This window comes from Psammomys obesus, unplaced genomic scaffold (genome assembly GCF_907164565.1).
Source record: "Psammomys obesus unplaced genomic scaffold, mPsaObe1.curated_primary_1811, whole genome shotgun sequence".
NCBI lineage: Eukaryota > Metazoa > Chordata > Mammalia > Rodentia > Muridae > Psammomys > Psammomys obesus.
Genome location: NW_026593286.1, coordinates 26,022,560 through 26,039,158, shown reverse-complemented (window position 1 = coordinate 26,039,158; position 16,599 = coordinate 26,022,560). Strand labels below are relative to the sequence as shown.

The 16,599-nt window shown below is 41.8% G+C and overlaps 1 protein-coding gene and 1 pseudogene across 1 annotated transcript in view; both read right to left on the bottom strand.

Moving 5' to 3' along the window:
- Plekhm3 (pleckstrin homology domain containing M3) overlaps nucleotides 1-16,599 on the bottom strand; it is a 163,638-nt gene that overhangs the window by 32,457 nt on the left and 114,582 nt on the right. The gene's annotated exons all lie outside the window — the stretch shown is intronic.
- LOC129683800 (tubulin alpha-1C chain-like) lies at nucleotides 3,035-4,341 on the bottom strand (annotated as a pseudogene).

Genomic DNA, 16,599 nt, shown 5'->3' with positions numbered 1-16,599 from the left:
TTAGTATACTGGGAATGGGGTGTATGGTGTTTGATGGTAGTTGGTCAGTGAGAGCAGACTGCTACTGTATCTTAATCTAAGCAAAAATCTTCAGTAATTTGGACAATTCTTACAAACACTTAGGTCTGTAGCAGGGCTAAGAAGGAAGGGTATAAAGTCCACATGCCAGTTTTCAAAAGGTGACATGTTCTTCTGTTGGGATGCAATCAGGAGGAAGGTCAGGAAAGTGGACAACATCCCCTGCCTCTGATATCGCTTGGGCCCAACAATAGGACAGAGCGTGGGTGAATATCTCACCCTGGCCAAGGCTAAAGGCTTGGAGCACATCTCAAACTTGATTAAAATCTCAAATATCTCAAACTCAGCACATCTCAAACTTGATTAAAATCACATCTTAGCAACATCTGGTGATTGTCTCTTATTCCTTTCTGATTTTCAAGTAAGTTAGTCACAGATCAATCTAACTGTGTAACAGCCCACCAAAAGTCAGAAGGCCACTTCCTCTCCAGCATCAGCTGCTTCTGCAATCAGAGGGCCAACTGGCTCTGTTACAAGGAAAGCAGACCTGTGGGATGAGGCTTAGTTATCTTTCCATTTATTTCCTACAAACTGCATGTCTACGTGAATAATATCATGACAAAGCAATTAGCAGAAAACATATGCAGCTTTTCCATCGCCTCTCTCTCTACTCAACCTCATCCACTTTCTCCATGTACCCAACTTTTCCTTGAGAAAAGGCAGATGTCCAAATTGCAGTGAAATTATTTCTGTTTTCCATTAGACTTCATTTCTTGTACTGGGGAAGGTCTAGTCTGACTCCTTTACCTGGGGAGTTCACAAAGACAACTGTTTCAGAGTTGTCGCACTGACTGGATGTTTAAAGATAACTCCAACCATGATTTAAAACCGTATCATTTTATTGTACTATTGGACAAGAACAAAATGTGATACCAAGCTGACAACTAGATTTTCCTTTTAAAAATTCACTTAAATTATTTCAGGTATTCTCAGAGCTCGAGAGACTCTCTGATCTCAGTTTACATGATTCAGTCATCGGAGAAATATACCAAGCATGCTTACTCTCTGGGTGCAAAAGCAGCCCATAAAAGCTTCCTGGTTGAACTTCCAGCTTAGGGATACACACATTTCCCCTCTTCTATTCTGGTCAAGATGGTCAGCATTGGAATTTGAGGCCTATGGCTTTCGGCAGACTAAGACAACAGCCTTTATTTGATTTACTTTCTTGCAGACCAATCAAAAATTACAATTAAGTTAAAAAATAACCTAGTGCTGCATTCTCCAGACCACAGTTTGAGAAGCAGCTGCTTATTACTTATGTGTGGCACCAGGAAACTGCAGTGTCATGTTCAAGGTCTGCAGCCAATAGCGATCTGTGGGATTGGATGAAGGGCACACAGCACTCTTTTATGTTGTTCGCCTTCACCTTCATGGTACCATCACAAAGTTCATGATCTATGGGAGCGGGGGATGGAACACTCGGAACTTGGACTCTCTTCAAATTTATTTTATGCATCCACGAACACTTTCCTTCTGATCTGTCAAGTTACCCCCATTTCCAAACAAGCATTCCTTGGCCGTTATACAACACCTAGACTCTGGGCAACTGTTGGGAACTCTGTGATAAAAGAGTGCTGCACCTGACAGAAATGATTTCTATTGTAAAAGCCTCATCAGAAGATCCAGTGCATGCTGAAGAAAGCTGCCAGAAACAGGCAGGCTCAATGAGATGGACGAGAATGTCATGTGTCATCACACAACTTCTAATATAATTCGGCTTGCATTTCCTTGGTCAGATGACCACAGAGGGTTGTGTTTTGTAAATGTGCCATTTCCCAGCATATAGACCCGTGGAGAGATGCACAGTGGCCTAATCAGCTAAGCAGTGTGAGCGTCTGCAGCCTCGGCACGGGAGGCTGAGGCAGGCGGTCAGCCTGAGCTACAGTGAGAAGTGGTGTGGGTCCTGCTTGAGCTTGACAACCCCAACCTACAAGGAGAGAACTCTGACTCGCAAGTTCTCAGACACAGAGAAGCCCACCCCCAGAGAGTACAAAATCTGGGGAAAGCGTCATTCTTCTGTAATTCACCTTTGAGCTCCTCCTCCTGCCTCAGAGCTGGGGGTGTGTATATAAACACTTCTTTTCTCTAATTAGTCCCACTTCCTGCATCCTTGCTAGGACTGCTCAACAGGACAGAGTTGGCCTGTCAATCACTGTGCTGAGGGATGCTTACAACATCACCACAGAGTTCTTATCCCATCCTCCCCTGAGCTTTGACAGTTTCTATTAAGACTTTGGAGAGAACTACGTGATAATATGATGTGGTTTAGTGCCACTGGGTAGATTTGTGAGTGTTCATAATCACTCCTCCTGTGTTAAACTTTGCCTTCCGGCTGGAGTCTTAAAAAATAAAAGAAAAAGGAATTTTAATTCCATTTTCTTCCATTGTTTAGGATGGCCAAGATAAACCCAGAATGAAAATTTCTTATAAGAACAGTAATAATGGGACAGGGCGAATTTCTCACAGTTCTCTGCACCGTGTCCACGTACCATGGGTAGGAACACAACACTTGTAGAACAAGAACTACAGCCCCAGTGTTTGAGCCCACAGCAGGCTGAGGAGTCTCAAGTATTATATGTGTGGAAAACAGCTTAAAATATTTAAAACTGAGACAGTTCCAGAAGAGTCTCAAGGATGACCAGTGGAATTTGCTTTTGAGTTACTTATGTGCCAGAGATAAATCTGATTTAATATTCTACTATTTATTTTGACCCAGTATTACTGCTTTATTAAATACTGAGAAAAAGATCCAAGCAGTCATTTAAATTCACCCTTCTTATTTAATACATGAAAAATTATGACCCAAAGAAGGGAGGGAATCACCCAGCTACCTAGTAGCAGTTCTGGCCTCTTCTTTCTCTCTCTCTCTTTTTCCACCCACTTAAAATGGGAACCATCTTTATTGATAGTAGGACAAATACAAGACAATGGAAGTATAAAATTACAGCACAAGGGGCTAATATTCTTCACCCTCATCATCTCCTTTAGCGCTATCTCCCCCAACCTCCTCATAGTCCTTCTCTAAGGCAGCCATATCTTCATGAACCTCAGAGAACTCTCCCTTCTCCATGCTTTCACCCACATATCAGTGCACAAAGGCATGCCTGGCATATACCAGATCAAATTTGTGATCCAGGCAAGCCCAGGCCTCAGCAATGGCCATGGTGTTACTCATCATGCATATAGCTCTCTGGACCTTGGCCAGGTCTCCATGAGGCACCACAGCAGGAGGCTGGTAATTAATGCCAACCTTGAAGCCAGTGGGACACCAGTCCACAACCTGGATGGTACACTTGGTCTTGATGGTGGCAATGGCAGCAATGATATCTTTGGGAACCACATCACCACGGTAGAGCAGGCAGCAAGCAATGTATTTACCATGGCGAGGATCACATTTTACCATTTGGTTGGCTGGTTCAAAGCAGGCATTGGTGATCACTGCTACTGTAAGCTGCTCATTGAAGGCTTTCTGAGCAGATATGACAAATGTGGCCAGAGAGAGTGGATGTGAGGGTAGGGCACCAGGTTGATCTGGAATCCCGTCAGGTCAACATTCAGGGTCCCATCAAATCTGAGGGAAGCAGTGACAGACGACACAATTTGGCTAATAAGTAGGCTGGGTGCTCAATGTTCAGGTTTCTATGACAGATGTCATAGAGGTCCTCATTGTCTACCATGAAGGCACAATCAGAGTGCTCCAGGATGGTGCGGGTGGTGAGGATGGAATTGTAGGGCTCAGCCACAGTGGTGGAAATCTGGGGGGCAAGGTAAATGGAGAACTCCAACTTGGACTTCTTTCTGTAATTAACTGAGAACCACTCCATCAGCAGGGAGGTGAAGCCAGAGCCAGTTCCCCCACCAAAGCTGTGGAAAACCAAGAAGCCCTGAAGACCCGTGCACTGGTCAGCCAGCTTGTGAATTCTGTCCAAGACAAGGTCAATGGTCTCCTTGCCAACAGTGTAGTGGCCATGGGCACAGTTATTGGCAGCATCTTCCCTGCCGGTGACGAGCTGCTCAGGGTGGAAAAGCTGGCAGTAGGTACCAGTGCGAACCCTATCTCCATGTCTATGAACACTACGCGGGGCATGTGCTTGCCTGCGCCCATCTCACTGAAGAAGGTGTTGAAGGAGTCATCCCCTCCCCCAGTGGTCTTGTCACTTGGCATCTGGCCATCAGGCTGGACGCCATGTTCTAGGCAGTAGAGCAGGCACTGCTGATCTGGACGCCAGGCTGGTCAGCGGGGATGGAGATGCACTCACGCATATTTAGTCCTGTACGTGGTCCTCGAAAACTGAGAGAGGGTGATGAGGAGCTCCTGCCAAGGAGTCCAGGGGAGAAGCAGCATCCTGGCCTCTTCTCTTAAGAGGGCGTCACAACTCGAAAGCGGCCTGCCTTCCTGAAGGTGTCTGTGGTCTGAGGCCAGGCCAAGCTTGGACCAGAACAGGTGGTCACTGAGTGTCTAACTCACCTTCCATGTAAAAGCAGGACATATAGTCCAGGAGGCTCCGGTTTGCATCCACTTCATTTTTATTAAGGCTTATCAAATTTTAATTATTAAAAAAGTAAAAATTTGTTATTATTATTTTTAAAAATCTAGCCCACTAGCCTAGAAATCACTATATAAACTAGGCTGGCCTTGAACTCAAGAAAATCTGCCTGCCTCTGCTGGGATTAAAGGTGTGAACTTCCATGTCTGCTGGCTTGCACTAATAAGTTTTGATTTGTACTAGCTCTACCTTTGGCCAAGTGAACAACACAAAAATTCTTAGATCTTTTGGAGGATTTACAATATAAAGATAGTTTGACACATTATAGTCTTATTGACTGAAGTCCCAGGAGCGGCAAATATAACTAGAGAGAAAAAGCAAACCAAAGCAACTCTATGTATGCATGAATATGGGGAAAACTGGAGAGATACAAGTTTCCCGAGGGGACCCAAGTAGAAGACAATATGAGGGGTCTACAGACCCCACTGAAAGGGAGGGAGAAAAACAGAAGCAACTTCATCTGAGCATATACCAATGGACTATGAGAGTCAGCAGAGACACAGAAATGGAAAAAGATGGGAATAAGCAGGGGGAAGATGAGAGTAAAACTAAGAGAAAATGTCAAGAAAATAGAGAGAAAGAACACAGATACTCACAGAGAGAGAAAGAAAAAAGGATGCAGCTGGTTCAAAATGGGAGTTAGCAATCTTGGTTTCTGTTCCCAGGGATTCCCCCAGGAAGCTGAAAGACTTTTCTTAGTGCACATACTTTTCTATGCCTCAGTTTCTTCTTGTACAAAACAGGGCGATTGTGCTAAATCATTCAAAACTAAATGATCAACAAGGATCCCCCTTAGTTTGAAGAGTCTGTGATTTTGTGATTAACCATGGGGGGAACCATCAAAAGAGGCTTGTTGAATAGCCCCAGGAATGTAGAAAGGGAATATCTGGGGAGACAGATAAAAGGTGAGTTTAGCCAGGCTAATTAGAAGATACCCTAGGAAATTTTCAACAGAAGTGAAATAATGTCAGCAGCTTTTTTATTCTCCTGCTTGCTGAGTGCCATTCAAAGACGGAAGCAGGGCCTTTCAGGAACGGTCCCCTCACAGGTGTGCAACCAGATACCGATTTCCTCTGCAGATCCTTTCATCAATGCATTTAATTAGTCAATGTTTAGATAGCACTTTGGGGATGAAAAGTACAATGTAAGCACTTAACATTATTATTACTTAGCTGCTTCTCTGGGTCCAGCAAGGCCTGAGATTAAATGAGAAATTAAAGTGAGTTGCTGGCTAGAAGGCTGTGATCTGATAACTCTCTAGGTCACTGAGGAAGAAAACAAGTCCCACACATAAACTGAACTAGTGCTCCTATCAGCTTTCATGCCATTGTCTGAGGCTGTTGATAATTTTTAAGTCTTCGCTTCAAGGTGTCAATAGGCAGTAAATGCCACTCACCACACTGAGGATTCCCACACGTCCTGTTTTCCCAGTAGGATCTGGCTTGTTGAAGGTGTCTGGAGCCAGGCCTATGGAGACCCAGGCCAGGGGTTCAGGTATATGGGAAGCGCGTGCGCAATAAAGCAAGGACAGGTAAACCAGTCAATAAATGATGTTTCGGCAGCTGGCTAGCCATCAACAGTGAACACAGAGCTGCATTACTAAACTCATGAAAACTGTAACTCCTCATAAACTGAAGATTTCAATATAACAGAAAGCCATAAAGGTAAAACTAGAAAAATGTCTTCAAGAAAATATTCATGAAGCATAAGTACTTTTTACTTTGACAAGCTACAAAAGTGGTGAATCTTAAAGAGTAAAATAAAAAAAAATGATAATATATTATTTACAAAATAAAATGGCAAACCTAGGAAAACATTTATTGGCATGAAAAAGTGCTAATTTTCACAATTCACAAAGTTCTTTTTTTAAATTAATTAGAACAAGGCCAAGAATTTAATTAAATATAAGTTTACCAGGTGACAGCAACGACATAAAAAGATGCTCCACCTCACGATGGAAAAATGAAACTTGAAACAACTGTGTGACGCCATCACAGTGTTCTAGGAAATGTGGAGTGGTCACAGCAGTGAGGAGCCTTCCAACGGTGACAGCAACCAGGCGCGGTTAAGTCACCCAACTGGTCTGACTGAGCATGCGGCCAGTCAGGAGAGCGAGACAAACCTTTATTTGTACTGATTTGCATGCGTGCCCAAACATCCACAGATTCAAGTGCCCACAGCTAGACAACTAAGTGGGAAACTCAGAAAAACAGCACAGTGTCTTTTTACAAACTGGCATTTGTTAAAAGTATACAAGAGCTTAGAAAGACGCAGGCTGACATTAGTTAACAAAAGTTCCTTTTGGAGCATGGAATATAAGAAAAGCTGGATTTTAAAATACAATTCTGAGGTTGAGTTTAGTTGAGTAATATATACAATTTGCATTATGTATATTTGTAATTCTTATTAAAATATAGAAAACTTGCCTCATTTTTCCTTCTGTATAGCCTAGGAATAGCCTATTTGCTCTTAATGACATTTACTTTCACATAGTTTCTTAACAGCGAACCTATGTTTACCACAGCAGACTTGATGCTTGTATCCCAGGAGACCTGGCTGCTTCCTCAGAATGTTCCCTATCTAGAAGTTTTTCAGGTTTGGAAGGTAGAACTGCCTACTCAATTAGAATGATTTATAAGATAGGCACAGACTCAACAGCCTTATCTAATGCCAGGTAATTTAAGGTTGGTTTTTGTTTACATAATTATCACTTAATTCTGCACATTAATCTTACCTTGTTCAATACTAGTCTGGGAGTTAGGAAGCAGTCAGGATTATTTTTTTAGATGTGTTTTCTAAGAATTCACTGGAACGTTTTTGGTACTTCCAGCTATGATCTAGCTGGTGGTGGCTGAGGTTTTTCCCTTGCAGCCCTGTCAGAGTGGACTTCCTCTCTCTGGCTTCACCCTCTGCTGCACCTCTTTCAGTTTTGATAACACGGTTGGCTAGGTAAACTGTAGTAGGTTCGCATGGTAGTTTTATGGGTTTTGCTGTTTGTTTATAAGGATGAGCAGCTTAAAAAGGCAGAAGAACAGTACTGCTAGGAGGTTTTAAATTAATTCTGCCATCTATTCTGAGCTCACAATTCCACACTACTCAGGGTACTGCACAGAGGAAGTATTTTTCCAGCTCAACTATTTTACCTCTAGTTCAATGTCAATCCAAGAAAAAGTCAGGATATCAAGTGACTCGCCCTAGCCTTGGCCTCAAGAAAGAAATGGAAACTATGGTTTTACAACAGGAGGATAATTAAAGATAAGATTAGGTTCAAAGAAAAAGACATTTTGAATATCATGCCCATGTGAGACATGCTCAGAAGTTCAGTAAAATCTAAAGGGAAAAGAGTCCTAGAAGGGAAAGCAGGACCCAGGCAATTTCCCAGCAGGTTGAGGGCAGACTGTGTGGTCCGGTGTAACCCCTAGTGTCGTCTAGATCATTCTGGGTATCTGCCTATTGCCCCTTAAGCCCCTTGTCACTCTCAGGCCAGAAGAAGAGAGTGGTGCTCATTTAGCTCATTAACAGTTCTAACAAAGAGAGAATTTGGGATGGCTGTGGAGATTTCGGTTCCTGGCTCTCCATCAGTGTAAGTAAAAGGGAATGCTGCTTAGTTTTCCACAGTCCATTTTTCGTAGTGAAGAGGTCAAGTGAAATTTCAAGCAGTTGGGGAAGTTCAGAGTTTTCTCTTTTTAAAATCATAGACTATACACATAGATACATGACAGGGCTAGGACTAATTCTGGGGTCTCACGAACACTAGGCAAGCTACCACCCCCAGCCCAAATGTACAAATCTTAAGGGAGTTTCAAACTACGCAGGTGAAACTTCTCTAAATGCTCTCCTGGCTTCATTCTGTCACTCTAACCTCTCTGACCTTATAAAATGCAGACTTGATGAGGTAACAGAAATAATGACAGAATTAGCAACACTTACACCATCCTCATAGCAGGAACCAACTGTTTAGTGTCTGCTAGTCACTGCCTTAAGCTTTTAACTCATTTCCACTTGAGACAATGCAAGAGAGACACCTAGAACACTGGCAGACCAATGGGGAACAGTAATAGGTCATCTAGCTTGCAAGTGTAGAAGCTTGAATCCCTGTACCCAAGCTCTAACCACTGTGTCTTTCTAGAGCTGGCATCTGTTTAACAAACTCTGAGGTTTAAAATCTTTAGCATGCCCTTCATGCTAAGCACAGCAGCTATTTCTGCACCTTTGCTTACAGCTTTTATTTTGCACATGCCCATTTTCTGTTGTCTCCTAGCTTGCTTCTTTTTCCCTGAATGAGTTCTAATCATCATAATCACCATTTATTGCTATTATCACATGTAACTTCTGGGTGCTTTCTGTATTTATTTTCAATTCCTATGGCAACTTTCCTAAGGCAGTATTATTGTGTTAGTTTTAAAGACAAATGAATCAAGATGAGCAATTACAGACCTTCAGCATGCAGCAAGCTGGAGTTTTGTTCAGGCCCGCCTGACCTTAATGTGTTTGTTTTTTTGTTTTTTCATTTCTACCACTATTCCCTTAAGATAGAGCCCCTCACACCTGTCTCAAGTATCACCTCATTTCTAGAGTGTCCTTGAGTTTGTCCCCCAGTCTGTCTCCTCTTGCTCTGGTGTCATCCATAGTTGTAAAACAGATGACCTGTAGTGGAGAAGAAATGGCTTCTGCCTCACTTCTATTTCAGGCCTTTCTAAGCACATTTAACCTTTGCATCAAAAACTAAAACTGAATGTTTCAAAAACATTCCTAGGGCAGGCCTCAGAGCCAAACATTTAAATTACAGCCCTGTCCAAACTGATGGCAAGGCTCTGACCAGGGGGGGGGGGGGTTCTGGGTTAAGGGCATGAATACAGAGGGCAGATGTGCAGCTGCTGCCAGGGAAGCACCACAAGCAGCTCAGGACTTCCAGCGGATGCGTGCCTCATGACTCCTGGGATATGCGCTCATAGCGCTGTACAGTGGGACAACACAGGTCAATTTTGTGGGTAGCCAGAAAGGCTAACATGGGCAACTTCTAAATTGATCTAGAAAAACATTTTAACATGGGAATAGTTTTTTCTGGTTGATTATGTAGAGTTTTAAACACACACACACACACACACACACACACACACACACACACACACACACACATACGTGGTGCATGTTCAGCTCCTTCTGTACAGCCAAAGTTGGATATATTAATGTGCAGCCCTTAAGTGCCTCAGCTCCACAGACTGTGTCTGGCTCTCTAAGTGCCACCTTGGGATGTTTTGGGGGCACTTGGTCGTTACTACTCAATCTTAAGACTATAACTTAATTCTTTAATTTAACAGTCATGTAAAATTTCCCAAGTCCCACAGAAGCAATTTTAACTGCTTAAGACATTAAAAGTTTCAGTATGAAGTGGGGGTACATCTTTCTTTTCCCCCCCAAATGGGTAAATTACTTCAGCCTTGTTTTTAATAATCCATCTTTCCTGTGCTGACTCTTGATGAATGAGCCATGCTCCTTTTAATTTCCTTTGAATATTTCAGCAATCACTTGTGTTCCTAAATAGCAATTTCAGTGTCAATATCAATCATTATATTTTGATTTTGCATTTCTGTACCCCATAAATATCCTCAAATCCCTGTCTTCAAAATAACTGTACTTATGCCTGACCTTTTACTCTTTAAGAATAAAAAGTCTGGAAGCCAGGTGCAGTGGTGCACGCCTTTAATCCCACACTCAGGGAGGCAGAGGCAGGTGGATCCCTGTGGGTTCAGGGCCAGCCTGGTCTACAAAGTGAGTCCAGGATAGTCAGGGCTACACCACGAAACCCTGTCTTAAAAAAACCAAAACCAAAAAAAAAAAAAAAAAATGTGGCCACATTAATGTATAAGCTAACTGAAAATATACAGACTGCCCACAAATAGGCACAAGCTATCATGTAAAAAATAGATTAAAGCACATTAAAAAAATAGATGTGGTAATAAACATACAAATATATAAAATTTGGCTTTATATGTAACAGAAAATAAGCATGCAAAGTCAAACACTGAAAAGCCATTCTCCCCATAAAATGACCAAATTTATATTTTTTAGAAATGACAAGTTAATGCTCATATAATACAATATAAATATATTATATGCATAATATATATTCCAGGTATTTAAAAAAGTTCACATCTCTACAGTAATCTAATTTTATATTATTAGAAAATAAATGTTCTTGCAGAAGTATGTATATTATAGTATATTCTTTATAAGAGGAAAGAATTGGAAATCTTTAAAAGCCAACTGCAGCAATGGAATCTTATATAAGCATTCCAAATCACAAGTGTTTCTGAAGATAATTTATTAAGATTTAAAGATCAGGGTAAACACCAACACACTTTCAAGAATGAGCCCCGCTCTCTCTGCACACAGAGAAGAGGCAGCTGGCATGTATCCACTGCTGATTGTGGTGCTGGGCTAGTAACACTGAAGCACATGGGCAGCTGACCCCTGCCAGACAGATAACCCCATGTTCCCACATCATCATCATCATCATCATCATCATCATCATCATCATCATCATCATCATCATATTAGTGTCTTATTTTATAGATAAGAACTCAGAGCCAAGGAATGAGGACTCGAACTCAGGTCTAGAAATGGCTGGGCTGTGAACCTCCCTGCTCTGCTCCCTAAAAGATTACTTTCTCTTTAGCAACTGATCACAATTCCAAATTCCCTGCTGCTGCATCCCTTTTTAGTTAGGTAACACCACAGCTTTTCAAAAAGTGAACTGGGACGAAGGAGGAGGTCCTTTGGGGTTCTGTTCTGGAGCGCTGCAGTGTGTTGACAGTATTGCCACCGAGGACTCCTCTCGTTCTCTGTGGCTCTTGGCTCCTGTCCCTGACTCCCCTGTCTTTTCTCTTGTTCTTCCCAGTGTAAATCTTGGGGGCTGCTTGGCCTCCCAATGGAGAGAGGACTCAGTGAGTGATACTCACAGCCTGACTGGCCCATCCACTTGTGTTCCTGGCCTCACTCTCAGCTTCCTTCTTACTTGCTAGCATGCCCTGGGATTAAGGCTCATTCCAAACTCTGGTCTAACAAAACAGCCCAGAGCATCCTGGGGTTAACTCTGAGCTTAGCCTTTCACAGTTCTAAGATTAAATTGCATTTTTCAGTGGTTCTGCCTTTAAACTCAAACCCCTTTAAAAAGAAACTTAAGGAGAGCAAAACATAGGAAACAGCCAAATGCCAATAACATATTTTAGTCATTTGGGGGAATGGGCAGCTTTAGAAACCACAAATTCCCACTTATGCAAGGCTACTTGAGCTTTCCGTTTATTGCTTAGTGACAGAAGCCTGGCTCTCAAACATGGTCAGAAATGCACTCTTGTTTTCTTTTTTCTCTCATTCTCTCTTTCTCCTTCCTCCCCCCCCCCACCTCGTCTTTCTTTCTTTGAAACTTATAGAAGGCCTGGGCTATCACAGTAGGAACTGGCTAACTGTACAGCTCTAATCAAGTAACAAAAGATTTTTCTACTGATACAGATTTTTTTTTTCTTCTTAAACTAAAAGGTAGATCCAAGTCCATGTCTTGGTACCTGTTACCCCAACTTGGCCAACCTAGCCATAACAATGTATACATTCAAAGCTTGAGAGGGTCCACATCTGTGACTTTACTATCAGAGGTTTTGGTACCTACCTTGTGCCAGGCAGGAGGAGGTTATGTCTTCTTTGTCCTTAGGAAAGTGATTGGGAGGGGAATGCTAAGCCCAAGTCTTGTTTTGTAACTGTTTTACAAATTAATAGCTGGCACAACTCAAAACAGAAAGAACTCCAGAGGGCTTTCCCCTGCGACCTTGAATCTGTTCTGACTATATAGCACTAACCATTGCAGCATCGGAAGCTAGTGGTGGTTTTCTTCATCTCAGGACCCAGATGTAAGAGATGGACTGGAGGGTAGTCTAGCTAGAGCAACACATAAACTATCTATCACCAAAGAATCTGGTGCTATCTTGCCCGTGAGCTCAGGCTTCCACAGCCATCTCCTACATTAGGGGTGGATGAGAAGCTATCCCATGTAATAGTAAAACTTAAAACTTTATATAGTAAGTACTGAGAGTTTTGGCAGTAGGTGTATGTAAGATATGTATTGAACAAACTATAAGCCAAGGAAACAGCCTAGAGTGAGGCATCTGACACCCATCTGACGTAGCAGGTGTCCCAGAGGCAACCACTCACAGATACTGAGGCATATAATATCTATTTTTGATAGCAAAATATAAATATAGGGAACAGACACAAAAGAGTGTCACAAGAAGAGGCTTTTTAATAACATCCCTGAAGAAAGGGCTTGAATACACGGAGAAATAAAGCTTGGCATAAATCTTTATCACCCCTCCTGAAATACTTAAGACTGCTCAGCAACTGGAAAGGGCTCCACTGTAAGTGCAGAGCGATAGAGGAAAGGCCCTGGTAATTTTTGTTTTCTTGACCAGCTCACTTAAAAATAATTTCTAAGTTTTATTTTGTCCCATAAAAGATACTAAAAACAATTAAAATCTATCATCCACTATCACTATCACTTTAAAAAAGGAGATTCTAAGCCAAAATAAATAAATACATAAATAAATTTTAAAATGTAGGAATGATTTCAGAGAAAAGAGCATTTAAAACTAATCTCTTAATGGGAGTGACACTATTAAGACCTGGAGAAACTTGAAGCCCACAGAGGGAGACTGGGACTCTTTATACATGCGTGTGTGTGTGTGCGCGGGTGGACATGTGCAGGTATGCAGAAATGTGTTTTCACCTGTGTGTGATCAGCGACAATCCTGAGGTGTCACTCCTCAGAGCCACCCATTTTTCTTTTTGAGACAAGATTTCATACTAGTACCCAGGGCTGACTGATTCAGCTAAATGGGCCGGCCAGGACACCTCAGAATCCTTCTGTTTCTGCTCCCTAAAACCGGGATTATAAATTTATGCCACCACGCCTGGATTTTTTTTTTTTTTTCCCCACATGGGTTCAGGGACTGAACCTAGATTCTCATGCTTGCAATGCAAGCACTTTATCAACTGAGCTATCTCTCCCACCTGGGGGAGTTGCTTTGATAAAAGAAGCATATGGGGATTTCAACAAGGAAAAAAAGAAAGTAACTTACAGCCTGAAAGCCACTGAAAGCTAAAGCCGTTAGAGTGAGTTTCAAAATGCTAGAGAATGACAGTGTTTCTCAAGCTTTACTCGTGAAAACAGTCATATTGCCACAGCTGCATTCTATGTACGTTACTTATTCAATGCTTTGTTTAAATTAAACCCTTTGGGTAGTTAGACACATTTATTTAAAATAGAAGTCTTCTGTGAATATAAGTTACAAGCCATGAAATCAAGCTGGAGCCCCTTTCTACTTGCTGGCAGCACTGTTGATGTCAACTCTGTTAAAAAGGAGACCAGCACATATCAAAGGCTCAAATCCTACCAGCACCAGAATGAAACTTTGATTTAACCTGAAGAATGGAGAGAAGCGAAAGAAACACTTTCTTTCCATAAAGTATTTTAACCCACACCTAAAGTCACTGTAACAACTCCCATCATCTTGGCCAACAGTCCATGGAACCAGAGGCATCCTGATTTACTTGGTAGCTAAGAGGGCTGTTGAAACAGCCTTCCTGCACCTAAATTCTGAACTTCAGAAATGTACTAACTGGTGATCTAGAGCAAACCTCCCTGCTATAGTGGATCTGTGGAACAAGAACAGCAGGATCCAATGTGAATCCAGTGGACAGAAGCTGAGCTCTTACAACACTTACCGGCACATATTAAGGTCTAAAAACGCCAGCTGTTACTCTTATTATACTATGGAAATACTATGTCAAGGTTTGGTGTAGCCCTATGTTAGACTCTGTCAGGCATACAGTTGTAGAGAACATGTCTAGAAAGAGAATATAACTCTAGAATGACAACAATCATTTTGCTCAAATTAAAACTGAACACATTACACAAAACATTTATAGTAACTTACTATCCATTTTGCTTTTAAGTTCCTACCATGTCTCATTTACCTGAGTAACATGTCTAAATTCTACAGTTTTGTCTTTAAGTAAGGCATAGCACATGATGCATTTGACAAACACACAAAAATGTCATGCCACAGGTCAGGATCTTAACTTTAAGTTACTACTTAGGTAAGCAAGGCTGTCTAAGTTATTAACTTTTTAATTATGCAATCAATATCTCGTCTATTTAGAGTAAACAACAGAATTAACATAGGATTTAATCCTCAGAGTGACTACATGTATTAAATTTGAATTCATATTATGAAATACAGGAAGGGGGTCAGCCATCAATAAATCATTGAATAAAATGCCAACATCAAAAAGCACTAGTTCTAGGGGGCTCCTAAGATGGATTAGTTGGTCCTGAACAAGAAAGGCATATATTAACATATCCTAAGCTGTTGCCTTTCATGTATCTCATCCCTTTTGTCCCTGGAACTATTTTTAGTACAGTGAGAACAAAAGAGTTGCCAAGGCAGTCCAGCAGAAAGAGAGGGTATTAATTCAGTAGGACTTGGTCAAGGTTAGGGCAGGAGGCAGCAGGCAAATACATATTTGGCTCATTAAACTTCAAGTCAAGGTTGTAGTGGGAATTTATAGCACTTTCTAGGCCCTTTTGGAGGGGCTACCTTGATGGCAGTCTCATTCAGAAGATCCTGAGTTATAAAACTGTCTTCCTCAGCCACTTTCTCCATCTCTCTAGCACACTTCTTGAAAGTACCTCCCTTTCTCCGCTCATCGATGGCTGACTCTTCTTTCACCATCTCCACTTGAGCAATTCAGTTCTCCCTCTGTGACCCTCTGTTCCGGAGTCTGCTTCTATAGTCCATATTGCTGTTTCTTCTGGAAGTAGGTGACATGACCACCCTTGCCTGCTCTTTCTCCAAGTCCCTCAATTTTTTTTTATTGAAATGTTTACCCAACATCAACTCTTCTTCCTTACATATGTCACCTGTTCTTTCCTGCTTGCGTTCTTCCTCTCATCCTGTCATGGGTGCTTTTTACTTCCTCTAATCCCATTATGCCTGTGAACAACAAAATGTTCAAAATCCTGAAGTAAATTATATTCTGCTTATCTTTGTAGGCCTCATTTTCTCATTTCCTTTGTGCCTTTCCCTGGGAAACTATTTCTTTGAGAGGCTTAGCCTAAACATTTTAGGATTTCAAAAGGGAAGAATAAGTTCCAATGTAATACAGTTCACTCTTTTCCCTGGCCTGTCACTGGGTTCCACTTAGACTGGGTAGCTAAACAAAAGGAGTGCCCCGGATAGGAGTTCTCTATGCTTAAGCATTACAGTGTGGCTGCTTGAATGAGAAATACCTCTACAGGCTTTAGTATTTGGACACTTGGTCTCTGATCGGTGGTACTCTTTGGAACCTTAAGGAGGTAGAGTCTTGTTGGAGGAAGTACGTAACTGGGGGAGGGCTGAGAGTTTCCAGCCTGAGGTCACTTCTATTTCACTCTCTCTGCTTCCTATGTGTGAACAGAGATGCGATGTCTCAGTTCCCTGGGCACACTTGCCATGCTTCACCATTATGGACCCTCTATGGAACCGTAAGACAAAACAAACTCCTCTTTTCCGTAAGTCACTTTTGGTCATGGGGTTTTACCACAGCAACAAAAAAAAGCAACGACTACAAAGACTAAAAAATTAGGTAACTATTTATAAATGGTTTCTATATCCTGGGTTGGTTAACTCTTCAGATTTGTCCAATTATTTTATAGTGATCCGAATCGGTTATTGATGAGAGTAAAATGTATTGTAGAAATGTCAAATGACAAATCTGCACATACGCACACAAAGGAGCTTCAATATAGTGTGCCAGGTACTGTACTGGAGCTAAGGGTGTCAGTAAGTAGAGTAGAGCCTGGCTTCCTATCCCTGCAGTTGGCATAGTTAAAGTCCTATTGAGAAGGAAAGGCCCAATTCACTGGTCAACAGGCTCTCCTGTT